At 54.3% G+C, this 17,722-nt stretch overlaps 1 protein-coding gene and 1 pseudogene across 2 annotated transcripts in view; both read left to right on the forward strand.

Annotated features, from left to right (window-relative positions):
* Positions 1–17,722, forward strand: part of KLF8 (KLF transcription factor 8) — a 47,907-nt gene that overhangs the window by 15,502 nt on the left and 14,683 nt on the right. For both annotated transcript variants that reach the window (XM_066639892.1, XM_066639891.1), the window contains exon 2: positions 9,546–9,665. The gene's annotated coding sequence lies outside the window, so the exon portion shown is untranslated. The remainder of the gene's footprint in view (positions 1–9,545; positions 9,666–17,722) is intronic.
* On the forward strand, positions 14,659–14,777 carry LOC136663525 (5S ribosomal RNA; annotated as a pseudogene).

A 17,722-nucleotide genomic window follows, 5' to 3' on the forward strand; every position in this document is an offset into this window, starting at 1 on the left:
CAGCGCATGAGGAGGGAGGAGAGCAGGGCGAGGGCTGGCTGGGGGCAGGGTGGGCTCTGCTGCGCTCCTGTCTCCACACCAGCTTGTGCAGTGGGTTCAAAGCAGGCTGGGCCAGGAGTGGGCACTGCTTGCTCAGCATGGCTCTTTGGAGTACGCCAGGCTCATGGTGTGCCCGGTGCTTGTTGATGTCAGGCAAGGGGTGGTGCCTTCCAGTGGCAGGTGGGGAGCTGAGGTTGAGGCTCTTGGGTGACTCTGCAGCAGAGGCGAGGCTCAGGCGGGGGCGCATTCCTGAGCCGCAGCTCTGTCTGCTCCAACTCCCAGCAGCCTTCCCTGGTGCCACGGGAAACAAAGAGCACGTGGCTCTGCCTCTAGCTCCCCTCGCCTCTGGGCCGTGCACTGCTCTTGCCACGGGAGGGGGCAGTTGGGGGGATTGAGGGGCACCATGAGGAAAGCTCTCCAGGACCAGTAGTGCTGGGGAGGGGGTGACGGGTACCTGGGCAGCTGGCTCATTGCTGCTCCTACCCCTTCCAGCCCTGGGTGTGAAGGCAGCCGCTGAAGAATCCAGAGCAGGCTGTGGGGCTGAAGGTGATTGGGTTTGACTGGAGGGCATGGGGGATGCCTTCTTTCTGCTCCAGATGAGGGGGACTTTTGCTGTCGGCCCCTTCCTGCGGGCTTCTGAGGGGGAGGCATGGGGACTGCTGGGCCACTGTTGGAAAAGGGAGCTGGCCTGGCTGGGGTCCCCCATCTCCCTGCTTGGATTAGAGCTGTGAGTGGTGTCTGGTCGAAGCCATCTTGAACATTCAGGAAAAGCAAACCAGGAGATTGCAACGTGAGGACGGGTTGGGACCAGCGCCTGTTGAAGACAGACCTCTGGGGCTGAGCTCTGGGTTTAGGTCCTGCATCATCACTATGAGGAGAGCATTTCCCACTGAGGAGGTTCAGGCTGGGAAGACCGTTTGTGCTTCCTTGATTTAACCTGCTGCCCTCTGCTGGTCTGCAGCGTGACCCAGAGGCTCCTTTCTCTGCTCTCCAGGTCCCCCGGTCCTTTTTTCTTGCTGGTGAGGAGCTGAGACATGAGAGTGGCCCAGGACTTCCGCACGCTGAGTGGTTGTTGCTGGATGCCTAGAGCCTGCTTCAGAAGCAGACTGGCCGTGTTGATGAATCCCCTGTGTGTGCCAGCGGCACCCTGATGCAGGTTGTGGGGTGCAGGCCTGCTGGTGCCCCGTAATGAGCCTGGCCCTGCCAACTTCCTGTCCTGCCAATGGCTGTTGGGAAGGGGCAAGCGCAGCCTCTCGCTTTCTTCTCTGGGAGAGGCTGGGAGCTGCTCTTACTGCTGGGAGCAGCCGAGTCTTGTCTGTGTGGAAGTCTCGCCTTGTCCTCTCCTCGTGCTGGAGATTGCTTGGTGCAGTGACAGGCACCTTGGGGCACGTCTCCCACCCTTGCGCTGATCCCCTGGGAAAGGCTGGTGCCGTGGCGGAAGCTGCAGCTGGAGAGGGTGAGGCAAGGAGGAGGCTGCCTGCTTTCTGCTACAGCTCTGACATCCACACCCTTCCAGCCTCCTGGAGTTGACACTTGGCTCAAAACCCCAGGAAAGGGGAGATCTTCCAGTCTATCCAGCAGGGTATTCGGGAGGCCAAGAGTGAGGTGGGGAGGAGCGGAGCAGCACACTGTGGCGGGAGGAAGGGAAATGCTCCCGTGTCGCAAAGCCCTGACCCTGGAAGGAAGAAGAGGCCTCCTGCTTCTGTGGGGGGGTGGAGGTGCGCGCTGCCCAGGGCAGTGCCTGTCGGCACCTCCAGGGCCTTGGTGGGCTGGGCTGGGACCTGAGAGTAGCTGCTTCCCACCAAGGGAGCAGTGATGCCGCCACCGCTGCTGCTGGCTCAGCCTGCCGGTCTCCATCAAGTCCAGGGAAAGAGCAGGCAGTGTGCAATTCCCAGGGCACCTCCCACAGCTTCCTGGCGACAAGGAGCACACCCTGCAGGTCTTGAGCAGCTTCCCCCCAGTGTAGCCTCTTCCTCACTCTTCTGCCCCCACCCACCCCCACTCTGTTGTGGCAGTGGAGTGTGCCCCGGTTGCTTGGCAACCACGGATGTGTGCCGGCTGCTCCCACCAGTGGTCGGCCGGAAGGGGGTGGAGGTGGCTCTGGGGCAACAGGTGTTAGCAGTTGCGGGAGCCAAGCCCTGCCCCTCCAGTGCTGCCCCCAAACCCACTCTTGGCATAGTCACCCTCCACCCTGTTACATGGATGGCTCTTCCCTCGAAACGCCCCCTTCACGTGATGGGCACTCCCACGTACTGGCTCCGTCAGCTGGCGTTGTTCTGCATCCTCTTGACAGGCACATGTTGCACACAGACCAGGAGGCTCCTGCATCAGCCCCTCCCAAGCCCCCCACCGGTGCTGCTGTTCTTCTGGTTCCCACCACCCCTTTCCGCAGCCGGCTCCGCTCCCTCCCTTGTCCCCCTTCACGCCCTATGGTTGGCAACCTTCAGTCTCGAAAGACTATGGTGTAAGCCTACAGCACCCGCTATTCCCAGGCGGTCCCCCATCCAAGCACTAACCAGGGCTGACCCTGCTTAGCTGTTTCTATCCCAGAGCCCCCTGCAGCCAGATGGCTTCTCCAAAGGCCAGGCCTGTCCTTCCTGCCCCCAGACCGTGCAGAGGCTGGAGGGTGCCTGCGGGGTGCACGGGCAGCACCCGCATTCCTTCTTATTTTCCAGGGGGCCGAGCTGCCCCCTGCGCCCCTTGCCAGGGAAAGAGCTTTGCAGCACTCCTGCGCTTGGCTCAGGAGGGATCCAGCCTAGTACCAGCTCCTTGGCTGGGTGTATGCGGTTGCCAGGGCAACGGCACAAGCAGGCTGGCTCCTGCCCCTCCCTCCCTCCCGGGCTCTCCTCTGCCTCAAATTAGCATCTGTGCCTGCCTGACAGCATCTCCTTCTGCTGGCTGGGGAGGGCGAGGCGGAGCCCTGAGGCCTGCAGGAAATTCCTGCAGGGGGTGTGGACCTGCAAGGGCTGGGTGTGCTTCCCTCCCCTCCTCAGCAGTAGAGCCTGCAGCTCCCAGCTAGGCTGGGGGGCAGCCAGGCCAGAGGGTGGCAGGAGGCGCCACCCCGCCTCTTGTCAAGGAGTGGGGAGGGATTTTTGGTGGGACTCTCAAGGCCTGCAGCTTGGTCCCCTGGGTGGGGTGGTTCCTGCCCAGCAATCTGATTACCAGGCTGGATCCAATTAATTCCTAGCCATTTGCAGGCGTTTCCAAAGTGCACACACCCTTCCGGCCCAGCTAAGGTCACTGCAGGAATTTGGGGGGGGGGGCTTGGGCCTGGGCATGTGGGGGATCCTCCCCATCAGCCTGGCAGGGAAGGATCCCTGGGAGGGAGAGCAAAGGATGCGAGTTTCTGCCTCCACCCGCCCTAAGGTGCCCCAAAGAGACTTTCAAGAGGCCTCTTTAACCCTCCTGACTTTCTTAAAACAAAGTCTTGTGGTTTTGGAATCTGGAAAGGTCACATTTCATGTCAGCAGGAGATAAATAATGTACAGGGGAAGCAATCGATGGCCGTGGGATTCTGTGGCTTGAGGGTTCTCTGCAAAGCCCTGGATGGCAAAATGCTGAGCTGTCAGGAAGATGAGAGCTTCTGCAGATGCGGGCTGGGGGGGGCTCCTCTGGAGCTTAACAGTGATGGGTGCAGCACAGTGCAAGGGCCTTGGTTGGGGCTTGACTATGACTTTGTTGCTTGGCCTGTTGGGAGCTACCTAGGGCTGGTGGTCAGGCCATAGACTCTCCAGGAATTGGCACCCATCGCCCAGTGATACTGTGAGCAATCCTGGAGATTTTGACTGAACCTCCGGGAATGTTGGCCGTTGCATCACGTGGGAAAACACAGCCCCAGGAGTCACTTTGACCAAAGCTGGCAGCCCTGCTTGGTGGCCACAGAGCTCCCCCATCTCGGCCATGGCTGTCCCTCTCTTTCCTGGGCAATGAAACACCAGTGTTGGCATGCATGGTGGTGCACATACTGATGGAGGAGTAATTCAGGGCTGGCTGAGTGTGGGGGAGAACTGGATCCCTCCATGTCTCTTCCAGCTGTCCTTTTGTTGTCCCCTAACTCTGGCAAATGATTCTCTCTCTCTCTCTCTCTCTCTCTCTCTCTGCCTGCTGGGGACACCTTGTCAGAGTTTTGCTTGGCTGAATTCCGCTTCTTCCTCTAGGCCTCCAGAAGTTGAATGCAAGTGGGTTGATGGCTGCTCTTCTCCCTGGTGCACAATTCGACTGCTGCGTGTGCGTGAGCGCTAAGGTGCTGGGCAATGCTCAGCCTGCCATTTCAGACACAGCTGCTGGGGCAGCAGTGCAGTAGCCATGTGACACCATGTTCCTTAATGCCTTGGCATGGGTTGGGGGACGGGCAAGGGCTGTGCTCCTGCGCATGAGGCTTGGGGTATCCAGGCAGACCCCCTTCTTTCATCTGTGAAAGGTCAAAGGGCTCACTTCAGAGTAGGCAGCTACCAAAGCAGATTTTGGATCTTTGCCCCTGGTGTTTTATTCAGCAATGGCTGAGATGGTGCCTCTGATCAGTGTGCCAGGGTCACCACATGGCACTGGGCTAAGACGTCTGAAAACAAAAATTAAGAAAAGCTGCTAGTCTAATAGCTACTCCTCAAGCAGTCCTTGGACTTGACAGACGGTTCAGTACAAGATTTATTGTGGGGGCGGGAGCAGAACTGGTCCCTCTCCCTGCCTCAGTTCCTTCAACCTGCGGCTCTTTTACCTGAAGTGCTGCCGACATTCCTCCCTTCCGTCCTCTTCTCCTGACTGAACTGCACAGACATTCCAGTGGCTCTGGCTGGCTCATGCTCGTGCGGCAGGACCCCGGCACTTCCTGCACATCCTGCAGTGCACTGCTTGGCTCGTTCACAGGACCAGCAGTCTTGGAAGCCACACATGAACTCAGGGGAAGCATCTAGGCATGCTCACTCGCAGCTTTCACCTTGGCTGCCTGGCCCAGGGCTGTGTAGCCTGCTGCGTGCAGGTTTTTAAAAGGGGCTTCTTGGAACTCTTCCTCAAGGAGCTTAGGGTGGGTGTGCATGGGCTCTCTTCTTGCTGTTTTCTCTTCTGTGGAACAATCCTGTGATAGGATGAGAGGTGGAGACAAACCTGAAGTTATTCAGTGAGCTTCATGGCTGAAAGGCAGATCTGAACCCAGTACTTCCTTGTCCCAGTCCAGCACTAACCACTGCAGTGGCTCTCTGTGATAGCAGCATATCTTTGTGTGCTAAATCTGGATTGGTGCAACCGCATTAAAAATGGGATCTAATTTTTAAGAGGAAACTGGGTGAGGGGTGTGAGCCTTCTCTGCCTGTGCCTCACCCCATCTCTGTCTTTCTCATCTGGGCTCTCAGTGGGCCTGGCAGGGAGAGCACTGCTTGGGGGATAGAGACTGTAGGAAAGGTAGGTTATCCATGCCTGAGTTAAATCAAACCTGGACTCCTGCAATATGCTCTCTGTGGGGCTGCCCTTGAAGGCAGTTCAGAAGCTTCAGTTGGGGCAAAATGCTGCTGCCAGATTGATAAGAACATAAGAACAGCCCCACTGGATCAGGCCATAGGCCCATCTAGTCCAGCTTCCTGTATCTCACAGCGGCCCACCAAATGCCCCAGGGAGCACACCAGATAACAAGAGACCTCATCCTGTTGCCCTCCCCTACATCTGGCATTCTGACTTAACCCATTCCTAAAATCAGGAGGTTGCGCATACTCATCATGGCTTGTACCCCATAATGGATTTTTCCTCCAGAAACTCGTCCAATCCCCTTTTAAAGGCGTCTAGGCTAGACGCCAGCACCACATCCTGTGGCAAGGAGTTCCACAGACCGACCACTCGCTGAGTAAAGAAATATTTTCTTTTGACTGTCCTAACCTGCCCAAAACTCAATTTTAGTGGATGTCCCCTGGTTCTGGTATTATGTGAGAGTGTAAAGAGCATCTCCCTATCCACTCTGTCCATCCCCTGCATAATTTTGTATGTCTCAATCATGTCCCCCCTCAAGCGTCTCTTTTCCAGGCTGAAGAGGCCCAAACGCCGTAGCCTTTCCTCATAAGGAAGGTGCCCCAGCCCCGTAATCATCTTAGTCGCTCTCTTTTGCACCTTTTCCATTTCCACTATGTCTTTTTTGAGATGCGGCGACCTGAACTGGACACAATACTCCAGGTGTGGCCTTACCATTGATTTGTACAACGGCATTATAATACTAGCCATTTTGTTCTCAATACCCTTCCTAATGATCCCAAGCATAGAATTGGCCTTCTTCATTGCTGCCGCACATTGGGTCGACACTTTCATCGACCTGTCCACCACCACCCCAAGATCTCTCTCCTGATCTGTCACAGACAGCTCAGAACCCATCAGCCTATATCTAAAGTTTTGATTTTTTGCCCCAATGTGCATGACTTTACACTTACTGACATTGAAGCGCATCTGCCATTTTGCTGCCCATTCTGCCAGTCTGGAGAGATCCTTCTGGAGCTCCTCACAATCACTTCTGGTCTTCACCACTCGGAAAAGTTTGGTGTCATCTGCAAACTTAGCCACTTCACTGCTCAACCCTGTCTCCAGGTCATTTATGAAGAGGTTGAAAAGCACCGGTCCCAGGACAGATCCTTGGGGCACACCGCTTTTCACCTCTCTCCATTGTGAAAATTGCCCATTGACACCCACTCTCTGCTTCCTGGCCTCCAGCCAGTTCTCAATCCAGGAGAGGACCTGTCCTCTAATTCCCTGACTGTGGAGTTTTTTCAGTAGCCTTTGGTGAGGGACCGTGTCAAACGCCTTCTGAAAGTCCAGATATATAATATCCACGGGTTCTCCCGCATCCACATGCCTGTTGACCTTTTCAAAGAATTCTATAAGGTTCGTGAGGCAAGACTTACCCTTACAGAAGCCATGCTGACTCTCCCTCAGCAAGGCCTGTTCGTCTATGTGTTTTGAGATCCTATCTTTGATGAGGCATTCCACCATCTTACCCGGTATGGATGTTAGGCTGACCGGCCTATAGTTTCCCGGGTCCCCCCTCTTTCCCTTTTTAAAAATAGGCGTGACATTTGCTATCCTCCAATCTTCTGGCACCATGGCCGTTTTGAGGGACTAGTTGCATACCTTAGTCAAGAGATCTGCAACTTCATTCTTCAATTCCTTAATAACCCTTGGGTGGATGCCATCAGGGCCCGGTGACTTATTGATCTTTAATTTATCAATGAGGTCTGAAACATCTTCTCTTTTAACCTCTATCTGACTTAACTCCTCGGTCAAGTTATTGATGGTGGGTACAAGTCATTGATGGTGGGTACAGGGCGGTTGGAGCATTGGCAGTCTCTTTTGGCCCAGCTTTTTGGCTACTAATATGCTGTCAGACTCTATTCAAGATGCTGGATTCAACCTGAACAGCTCTAAACCATTTGGGACCTTGTTGCTCCAAGGACCACCTCTCCATATGGACCTGCAGGGCCTATGACTGGCCCTGAGACTCGCATGCAGGCACACACCATTGGCAGAAATGTTGGAGAGGGGGGTTATAGACCCTCACTGTGGTGTAAAGGTCCTTCTTCTACAAAACACCTTCCCCAGGTAAAGCTGGCTGGCCCCTCTTTGGGTGCTTCCAGTCATCAAATTAAATAAGCTTTTACTCCAGAAAGCTTTTGTGTAATTTTCCTGTAGCTTTAATATTTGTGTTCTTACTGCTGCTTGGATGTGAGGGTTTCATTGTTTGTACTGCAAGCGATTTTGTGTAACTAAAAGTTGGATGCAAATAGTTAAAATAAGTGATGAGACAAAGGAGGATTTGTCTCCGCTCCCCTGCACGCGTCTTTCCCTTTTAAAACAAAATACTGCCACCTCTTCCCCCCTCCCTCCATGGTTGTGGCTGAGCTGGGTTTAAGCCCACAGCTCTGTCACTATCATGTCTGGTTTGAATGTTCTCTGCAATATGTCAGGGTTCTTGAGAGGCAGCCTTCGCTTCTGTAGAGAAGGAAACCCAACCATATTTTGTTGCCTGTTTTTCAATAGCAGGCAAGATAACACCTGCAAGAACATTTCCAACAGAAGGAGCAGCAATAGCTCCTAAAAATAGAAAGATGCCTGGCTAGACCTCAGTATGGACCCACTGCCTTATGAAAGCCAACAAAGACAGAACTCTAGTAATAAGGTCCTCTACTGTCCCCTCCATATTTACAATGCCAAACCGGCTTTGCAGAAACAAAAGCGTTCATCTGACTGCTTTGTGCTGAGTGGTGATGCTGCTTCTTGCTTGCTTGCTGTTAGGAAACAGAAGGATAGCACTGTTTGGTGTGTAATTATGAGCCACTTCAGTTGTTAAAGGGTGTGTCTACAGGAGACCTCAACCAGTTTCATGGCAGTGCTGTCCCCGTCTCCCCAAGGTGTTCTGGGAATTGCAGCTCCACTGGGGGGAGTGGGGAGAGCTTTAGGACCTAGTGGTGCCAGCAGTCCCCAGGCCCCTTCAGGAGTAATCTAGTGGAGTCAGCTGGCTGCTGGTCTCAAGTGGTAGGATGGAACATGCTGGGCCACTTTCTCTTCCTCCCACTGATTTTCCTGTTCTCAGAGGTTCTACTTTGCACCTGCCTGCACGAGGATTTCACTCCACGCATCTGGTGGAATGGCAGCCATCCAGGAGAGCTGCTGCCATTGATGTGTCCGTTCAGGAGGTACTTGGTTGGGTTCCCTGCCAGAGACTTGCATGGCTGCTGCTCTCTGGATGTGGTTGTCTCTCTCTTAATCCCTGGCCTTCTAATTGATTTTTGTGTTGCTCAAAGGAGGAACTTCAGTTTCAGAGCTGCAAGGACGCTCTCTTTCAAGGTGGGCTGCCAATCGCCTGCTCGCAAATGAGTGACCTAGATCGGAGCAGTGTCCTTTGAGTAAGGGACGGGAAGCTTCAGGAACAGCATGGCTGGGGAGTGGGGAATACATGCCCAAAGTGATGGCAGGCACATGGGCTTGGCAGTGCTGTGCTCTGTGTCCCTCCGTTACATCAGCTGTTCCTTCACTGCAGCCATTTTTTTCAGGAATAATTGTTTTGTGTCTCAAATGCTTCACAAACTTTGGCAAAAGTGGAGATATCAGTCACAGCTGAGAGAATCTTCGGGTGTGAAAGTCCGTATGTGCCAATAAGAGAGCCCCAAATAGTTGCACCCTTGCGCACGGCTGCAAATCCCGTTGGCCAAGCCTGCTGAGCATCAGTCCAGTGTGCAGGAATGACCACAGGGCTGTGCGTTTGGGTGACCCATCAGGAATGTCACCTGCATCTCTGCACTGATATCTGACTGGGTCGGTAAGTGCTGTCCTGTGTTGCGATGGGTGCCTTCCATGGACTGTGAATTGACAATGTCTTTTGGTGGTCTCCCTGTGGATGGTCGAAAGATTCAGTGGACTCCACTGAAGGCCAACTTCCTGTGTCAGTAACGAGGGCATGTGAGCTTCCTTGTTCTCGTGTGGAAGCTCACACCTTGTGAGAAGAGACAGCCAGCACTGACCCATCTCTCTTTTTCTCACAGATGGGGTCTCAGAGGAAGCTGGAGAGGCAGTGACGTGTCTGTGCCCCAGGGCACTGTAAGGAGAAGAACACTTCGAGGCGAGGACTCCACCACCTTCTCTCTTGCCTTTGAAAGTGCACTGTGAGTAGCATGTTCTCTTGCAGATGAGGAAACTGAGGCACAGGGTGCGCGTGCACGCATTGCAAATGGAACGTGATGTTGTGCCAGGCTTTTGGGCACTAATCTCGGCTGGCTACCTTTGCAGCATGGTTCCTGTGTTTGCGTGGCACACGCGATCAGTCCCTGCCTGAGTCAGTGTGTGTACCTGGTTAAATATGATCTTCCTCCTCCTGCAAAGATCTCCTGCAGTGGGTGTGCCCAGATCCTGCCATTGCTGTTCTCCCAGGCAGTTGGAGGAGTCCTCAGAGAAAGGCTTGAGAAAAGAACTCCTTGCCTTCATCTTCCCATGGTGGAGAAGGAGGAAGGATTATGGTCGGGTTATTTGCTGGGGGGAGGGGAGTGTCAGGCACTACAGAATGGAGGTTGGGGCTTATTCCAGAATGATGAAGGAAAGTTGCCAGATGCATTGTTGCAAAGGGCTACGAAAGCTGCTCTGTCAGTTGGCTTCAGAAAAGAGGGTTTGTGTTTGCTTTACAAATTCCTGAGGGATGGCTGTCAGCCGCTTAGCAGTGTATCTAGGGTGTGGCAAGTGGGCACATCTATCCTGGGTGCCACTTAAAGGGGGGCACTGGCACGGACTTACCCATATTCTGCTGAGAGTGCATTTCCACACCACAGCCATAAGTTCATATAATATCATCATGATATATATAATTTGATGGGTAATTTAATGTAGAATGCAATGTAACAAACCACATTGAATTATCTGTATTGTATCAAAAGATGTGGCCAAATTAACCTGTGCCCCAGAGCTCCCTGTGTTGACGAGGAGCTGGAGGGGGTGACTCTCTGCCTGTCCTACTTTTCTGCATATCGGGCTGGCCTTGCTGAACTGGGGGCAGCTGGCCTGCCTGGGGGGTCTTCCCTCTGGGAAGCAGAGGGTGGAGCGGGGTGGGCCGCATCCTGACGAGCAGAATCCCAGTTTGGCTGCCTCCGTGGTGGAGTAGAAAGGGCTGCAGTAGCGTCTAACCCCCAAGGAGGAGTCACAGGAAGTTCAGCTGGTTTTGGTTCTCAGCGGAAGTGAAGCCTCTGAGTGTGCCGGAGCTCCTCCGCTCTGGTGGGAGCCGTGCTTTGAGAAACAAAAACCTGCAGCTCGGCAGGCAGGCAGGAAGTGGCTCTTGTGTCGCAATGCAGAACGGGCCCCTGCCGCAACCGGAGCTTGATTTCTTGAAGATGCCTAGAAGCTCCAGCCTGCTGCAGAGTCACTTGCTCTCTGCCCTGCCCCTTCGCCTCTACTGGTAGCAGCTCAGTGGTGGTGAGGGGGGAGGCACTCTGCCTATGCTTAGAGGCCGTCATCAGTTTGCACAGTCCTCGAACTGAGCCCTTGACTCTGAGGCAGAGAGCGCTGGCACAGGGGGCGTGCTGGTCTGTGCTGGTGGGACATCTGGGCAGGGGCTGGAATTCTCACCCTTTGAAATGTTGGGAGGGGCCCAACGTGTGCAGGTTATATTAATCCCTTTTATACTCACAGTAACACCTAAATTAGTGTCCCACCTGGGGAGATGGGCACTGGCAAGGAGCAGCACAGCATCAGTGGTGGCAGGAACAGGCTGGGGCTTGGTGGGTGTTGGGAGGAGAGGAAGTCCTCTGGAAGTGAAGCAGCAGCAATAGCCATTGAGGAGGTGGCAAGGCAGAGTGAGGGACAGAGCTCCTTGTTGAGGTGCAGGCCAAGCCTGTCTCGGGGCAGCAGCAACTCCGAACATAATGCTCAGAGGAGCAGGCCATTGGACTGCTTCTTTCCCTCTGGGCTTGTCTCCAGGTTTTTTCTCCTTGCTGCCTTGTAAGTTCCTTGAACCTAGTGGGACATCTGAGTAAACATGCACAGGATCAGCAAGTTGTTTGCACCTTTATGCACTGCCCTGCTGCTGAGGAGAAGCTCAGGGCAGTTTGCACACTCCTTCCCGCCCCCAAGGTGCACAACAACCCTTGTGAGGTAGGCCAAGTGGAGATCACCCAGTCATACACAGGGAAACCCATACACATTTCTCTCTCTTCCTCTCACCAGAGGCAGGCAAGGGGCTCTGTTTGGCAGAGCCCCAAGACACAGGTCATTACATCAATCAGTTGCAAAATGATTGATCATTAGTATAGTTTAGTGCCTGAAAAATTTATTAGATAAACCATTGTCACCTGAGCAGGCTTAAAATAACTTAAGCCAATTAAAACCGAGCCGTGAATTAAGCATCTCCACCCCACTCTCCTCGCAAACTGCAAGATTGTGTGTTTGCCCACACAGTTTGTTTTCCTGGGCTGCTAATGCTAGCGGAGGGACTGTATCTTGGAGCCCGATGGGGGAGGGAGCTGCCAGCCTTCCCTGTTGCAGTGCAAAACTTGGCCACTGAAAGGGCGCTCATGAGTAAGGGGCTTTCCAGCGGGCTGGATGCCTGCATTAGCTTCAAAACCTCATGCTTGGGTTTTAAAGAGCAGCTTGAGGATGTTGGGTTGGGTCGCTGTCTGTCTAACACGTACTGATTCCTGTGCTCAAAATTGGGGCGTGTAGAGAAGACTTCTGTGTAATGCAGCATCTCGCGTCCAATATTGCAAATATGGAAGTGGTTCAATAAAAGTATTGCTCCTTGTTCTTGTTTGGTGGGACCAGCATGCCTCTTCAGACTCTCTGACATGCTTAGGGAATGCGCCTCTGTGAAACATTTCCCTCCTGGGTTGGGAAACCTCCCGCAATGGCAGGACCTGTGAAGCAAGTTTCTTTGGAGGGAAGCACACCCTTCAGCTGAACTCACTCCCCTGCACAAGGGCACGTGTCTTGGTGCTGTGGCTTTGCAAGACATTTTGATTTCGGCTAGGAACCCACCCATCTCCTCCCCAGCTGAGAAGGGGGAAGAAGGAAGAGAGAGGGGTTTCTGACCTGTTCCGTGTGCTTAGGATGTCTCTGGAGTGCTTTCAATACTGCTGACAAATTCTCTGCTGTTTGCCTGGCTCTGCCTGGATCAAAATGGTGTTGGACTAAATGTGGAGCCTCCAGCTTAAGAAGAAGTCTACTTCTGAAGTCCCTTTTGCTGAGAAGCAACAGCAGGGGAGTGGCTGTGTTCATGCTCTTTATATGGGTTTCCTGGAGGTACCCAGTTGGTGGAGACCAGGATGCAGTGCTAGATGGTCTGACCCCCCCAGGCTCTTCCTTTTGCCTTTGCTGCCTGGAGTCAGAAGAGCCAAGGCAGCTGTGCACAAACCAAGCTGACACCCCCCCCTTCTGCAATGGTAGAGAAGCCCATCTCAGAGGATGCTGCGTTTGCATGCTGTATTTGGGCTTCCTAGATCCTGGGGACGGAGAGGCAGCGGACTGTGCCATCTTGTCCAGCTGAATATGAGGCAACAACTGAGGAAGAACCATTAAAAGGAGCAGTTTCAAGACCAGCCGCCTACGAACATGTGGATGCTGGACTCTTCCCTGTGCCCCTACTGCGGTTTTCAGCCTCTCCCCAGACTCTGTCTCCCTTTGGGGAAGCAATGGGCTGTTTTGGGGAGGAAGACACCTTCTGTGGCTCCAAGGTGCTCCTCTCCCACATACCACCTGGACTGTTACAGGTGTTATATGGGAGAGGAAAGCCTGGTGTGGGAATTGTCCTTCCATGCCGCAGTGAGGAGAAAATGTGTTCCATGCTCAGGAGGAAAAGTGGATGGGGAGAGTGCAAATCGCATTGTTGGGAGGGGGCATAGATCAGTAACACGTGCCATGCAACCTGGCGGTTCCAGTTTCAGAACCCAGTATCTCCAGTTAGAGGATAAGGTGAAGGGAGCTGCCGGGACCCTGAAGAACCACTGACAGATAGAATCCCTAGAAGGGCCACCAGTCAGATTTGGCAGGAAGGAAAGGCAGCTTCTGTATGCCGCAGTGAAGCTGAACCTTTCAAGATCTGCTTTGTTGATGGGCCACACATTCAGGGGGTCATGCAGGGAGTCTTTCTCATGCAGGGAGGAATGCTGCACTCGAGTAGTATGCAGAACTCCCTGCTACGGGATGGGCTGGAGATAGGCCAGGTAACCCAGGAACATCCCAAGGAGAGTGGGGAACCTCTAGCAGTATACTGACCGCTTGCTTAAGAGGCCAGGGGGAGGGGTGGCAACTGGCTCCACTTAACCTACTGTGTGGTTGCTCACCTTGTCACGGAGGCTCAAAAGCAGGTGGCAGTGCGTCAGAGGTTAATGGTGAAGCATGGGGTCCTGTGATGAGTCCAGGGGTGACGGCCAGCCCTGTGCTGGTGGAGAAACTCGCTGGTCTGGGACATGCTGCTGCGGTGGGGGGGGGGGGAGGAGACTGACCTGAAATGCAGCTTTTCTAAAGAGTGGTTTTACTTGACAGGGTGGGAAGAGAGAGAGCTGTGCCCTCCAGCTATATACCTGGTGGTGAGGTCCTATGGACATGGGTGGGAGGGGGCTTTATAGGCAAGCACACACAAAGTTAGTCCCATATGTCACACTGACATACCCCCTTCCTCCGCTGGCTGGAAGAAGGTGCTCTGTGGTCCCATTCATGGTTTTCTCTCTTATTAACAGTATTTATATACTGCTTTTCAACTAAAAGTTCACAAAGCGGTTTACAGAGCAAAATCAAATAACTAAATGGCTCCCTGTCCCCAAAGGGCTCACAATCTGAAAAGATGCCACACCAGCAGACAGCCACTCGAACAGACACTGCTGGGGTGAGGTGGGCCAGTTACTCTCCCCCTGCTAAAAAGGGGAGCACCCTCTTGAAAAAGTGCCTCTTACCCAATTAGCAGGGGTAATTGGAGGGTGGGCTTCTGTGCTGATTGGCCCCAGCTGGGGTGGGGGCAGGAGTGAGCTGCCTGTTCACACACACACAGGAACAGCCTGCTGACTGGGTGGCTGAGTGCGGGTGGGGGAGCCTAAGCCATGGGGTTGCTCTGCCTCCATCCACAGGGAAGGTGGGCTGTGGTTGAGCTGCCTGGTGGGGGTCTTTCCTGCCCTGTATCTCCTACCCAAGGACTGCTTTACCCTGCACATACCCGATCTCGTCTGATCTCGGAAGCTAAGCAGGGTCATGCCTGGTTAGTACTTGGATGGGAGACCGCCTGGGAATGCCGGGTGCTGTAGGCTTATACTATAGTCTTTCGAGACTGAAGGTTGCCAACCCTCTCATACCCAAGCTTGCTGGAGGCTGGTGGAGTTTGGCTCAGTGCCTGGGAGAAGGGGGCACCTGAGGCTTGCCTCCTCCTTCCCCATTTCTGCAGCTATGGGCTGTCCAGGGGTGCCTGCTCAGGACCTCGGCTCTTGGTCTGGTTTCACTCAGGAAGAGAGCAAATGTGTCTTTGCAGCACTGACAGGCAAGCACCCGTGCTGCTACCTCTGCAGGACCTTCCCTTGGGTTGGGTCTTGGGGTGCAGGGCTCCACATGGGCCAGAACTTGCAACTGGCTGCTGGTGCAGGCAGGCAGGCAGGCTCTTTAAAGCAGCCAAAGAGGCTTGGAGGCCAACCAGCTCATCTTACCCAAACTTGCTGGGCCTTGGATGCATCTGGGAGGGTGGGGCTCTCCAGTGTGTCCAGGGAGCTGCTGCGTGGGGTGGGGCCGGGCCATGCAGCTGTTTGCACATTCCTACAGTCTGTGCAAGGCTTCTGACAAGGAGGGTCTGTTGTCATCAAAGCCCTGGAGCAGCCCATTGGTACAGACATGTCCCCTTTCAGGGAGACACGGGGCTTCTCCTTGTTTGGAGGCACAACCACCTGGCCCTCCTTGGGCACCTGCCGGAGAGGTTCCTTGTGTGGCATCCCAGGAAGGCCAGCTATGACCTTGCCTGCAGTGTGGTGGCTGCGTTTGTGGGCTCAGCACCAACCCTTAGGTACCACAGGAGGGCATAAAAGAAGGGTGGGCGGACCTGTCCAAAGGGTGGGTGGCCTCCATGGCTGCTGTCTGCGATCTGTGCCTTTTTGGCCCAGTGCTCCCGGGAAGGGGGTGGCTGGTGAATAATTAAGGGCTATTGCTCCATTCACCAGTTCTGTCCTTAGGTGAGGCCATGCCTACTCCCACACATGCGCACCCAAGAAGAGGCATCCTTTTTGACACTTCCTGGGGGGGGGATGCCTCTTCTAAGTAACTTTTGAAGACTTCCTGCCTGATTAGTCTTGGGCGCCTTTTGAATGGGTTGATGGAACATGGCAGCCCTGTCCAAAACCTGTGGTTGGGACTTCTAAACCTGTGGTTTTTAAGAGGGGGAAGAGCCAGACGGGCAGTGGGCTCAGGCCAGGGGCTGAGCTCCTTGGGTCTCTCAGATACCCGTGATGATGAATCAAACCCACCTGATTCTGCCCACTAAGTAAATTTCTTGCAACTCCTTCCTCCCCCCTCCCCCCCCCGCTAGAGGAAAGGGAGGGACAGTGTACAGACAGACATCGCCCAGACGGTTGGAAGCCGGGTTTCCGTGTGGGCGTCTGTCCACAGGCTTCCACTGATGGATGGCTTGGATTTTTTTTTCATCTCCACCAAAGAACATTTCCTTCCATTTAAACTTCTCCAGAGCCACACCCCTGGAGGCCTGTTCAAAGGCTTGCATGCTGTGTGAGGATGCACCGTGGCTCCAGGCTGTGATGTGCCCAGTCAGCGAGTCGGTCAAACCAGCCAACATCTTACTCTCTGTAGATGTATGTATTTATGGACACACGGGGACACGGACACACCCTTCAGCATTCATGGAGAGGTTGAGGTCAGTTGGGATTGGAGAAGAGGGGTCAGAGACCTCCTGCCATTTTGGCCTCGGGGCTTAGAGGGATCCACCACTGTGTGGTGAAGTGCCAACTTCACGCATTGCATGCATGCAAATGCCCTCCATTCTTTTTTCCATATATGGGTGTTCTGGGTCATGTCCACTCCGCAGGTCTGTTGATGCTGAAGGGCCTTCAGATGGCTTGCCAGAGGCATCTGTCTGTGTTTGACATAGGTAATAATGAGGACAGTGTGATGGCCGATTACTGGGGGGGGGGGAGAGAGTGTGTGTGTGTGTGCATCATCCAGTTCTGGGAAGGAGGGCGTGGCCCAGCAGTCAGCCTACACAGTGGTCCCTTTGAGGGTGGCCCAAGTCATTCGCAAGACCTGCATCCTGCTTCACCCCAGTAAGCATGAGTGGCGTTCACACCAGCATGGAGAAGTGTGGCTGAATTTCTTGCAGCAGATGTTGGCTGTACTTGAAGCTGCTGCTTGTTACCTTCCTGAAGGAAACTTCTTGTCTGCGCTCCAGACAATGATAGGAGCGCAAGCACAGGATCCCTTATGAATGATGGGCAAGCACAGGATCCTTCTGGCAGATCACCCCGTTTCCCAAGGTTTCTAGCAGGAGTCCTAGGAGCTTCAGTTCCTAGGGCACAGTCAGGCAGTCTCCAGCAGGGGCTAGGAACTGATGCCCTGAGGCAGGGGGCTGCATTCCTCTTTGCTGTTGTACTCCCCATGACAGCTTCTCTGGGGAACTCTGATCTGGTGCGCACTGCGGCCTTCTTGCTTCCCCAAACCACAGCAGCCCCACTAGATCCCTGCAGGCTGACTTCCCTGCAGTAGGGCAGGTGCTGAGGTGAGCCGGGACTGCAGCAGTGCTCTCTAGTCTGTACTTGCCTGAGTCAGAAGGATGGTGTGTGTGTGTGTGTGAGTGAGTGAGTGAGAGAGAGAGCCATCTTGTAAAATCCCCTGGACCTGAGAAAGGGAGACATGCTCTCTTGTGCCCAACTGGGGATTGCTGCTTCGCTGCCCTGCTGCATGTGGAACCTTCCAGCCTCTGTCCCTCCTTGTGGTCTGTAGCTGTCTTCCCACCCCCAGGCCCAGAGGGCTGCCTGTGCCCCAGGAACAACACAGGAGGCAATGGGGGCTCTCCAAGCCAGGCCCCTCTGCTGGGGGAGAGGGTAATGGGGGCAGGATGGCCTTTGCCCTTCCACTTGAATGTTGCATCTTCACCAGCAACAGGGCCCTGTGTGGGCCAATGAATGTGGAACTCTGAGCCTGGCCAGATCCAGGTACTGCCTCAAGGGAGGGCTGGGGGTGTCCCACTTTGGCAATGCCATTT

The sequence above is a fragment of the Tiliqua scincoides genome, chromosome 12 (assembly GCF_035046505.1).
Source record: "Tiliqua scincoides isolate rTilSci1 chromosome 12, rTilSci1.hap2, whole genome shotgun sequence".
Taxonomy (NCBI): Eukaryota; Metazoa; Chordata; class Lepidosauria; order Squamata; family Scincidae; genus Tiliqua; species Tiliqua scincoides.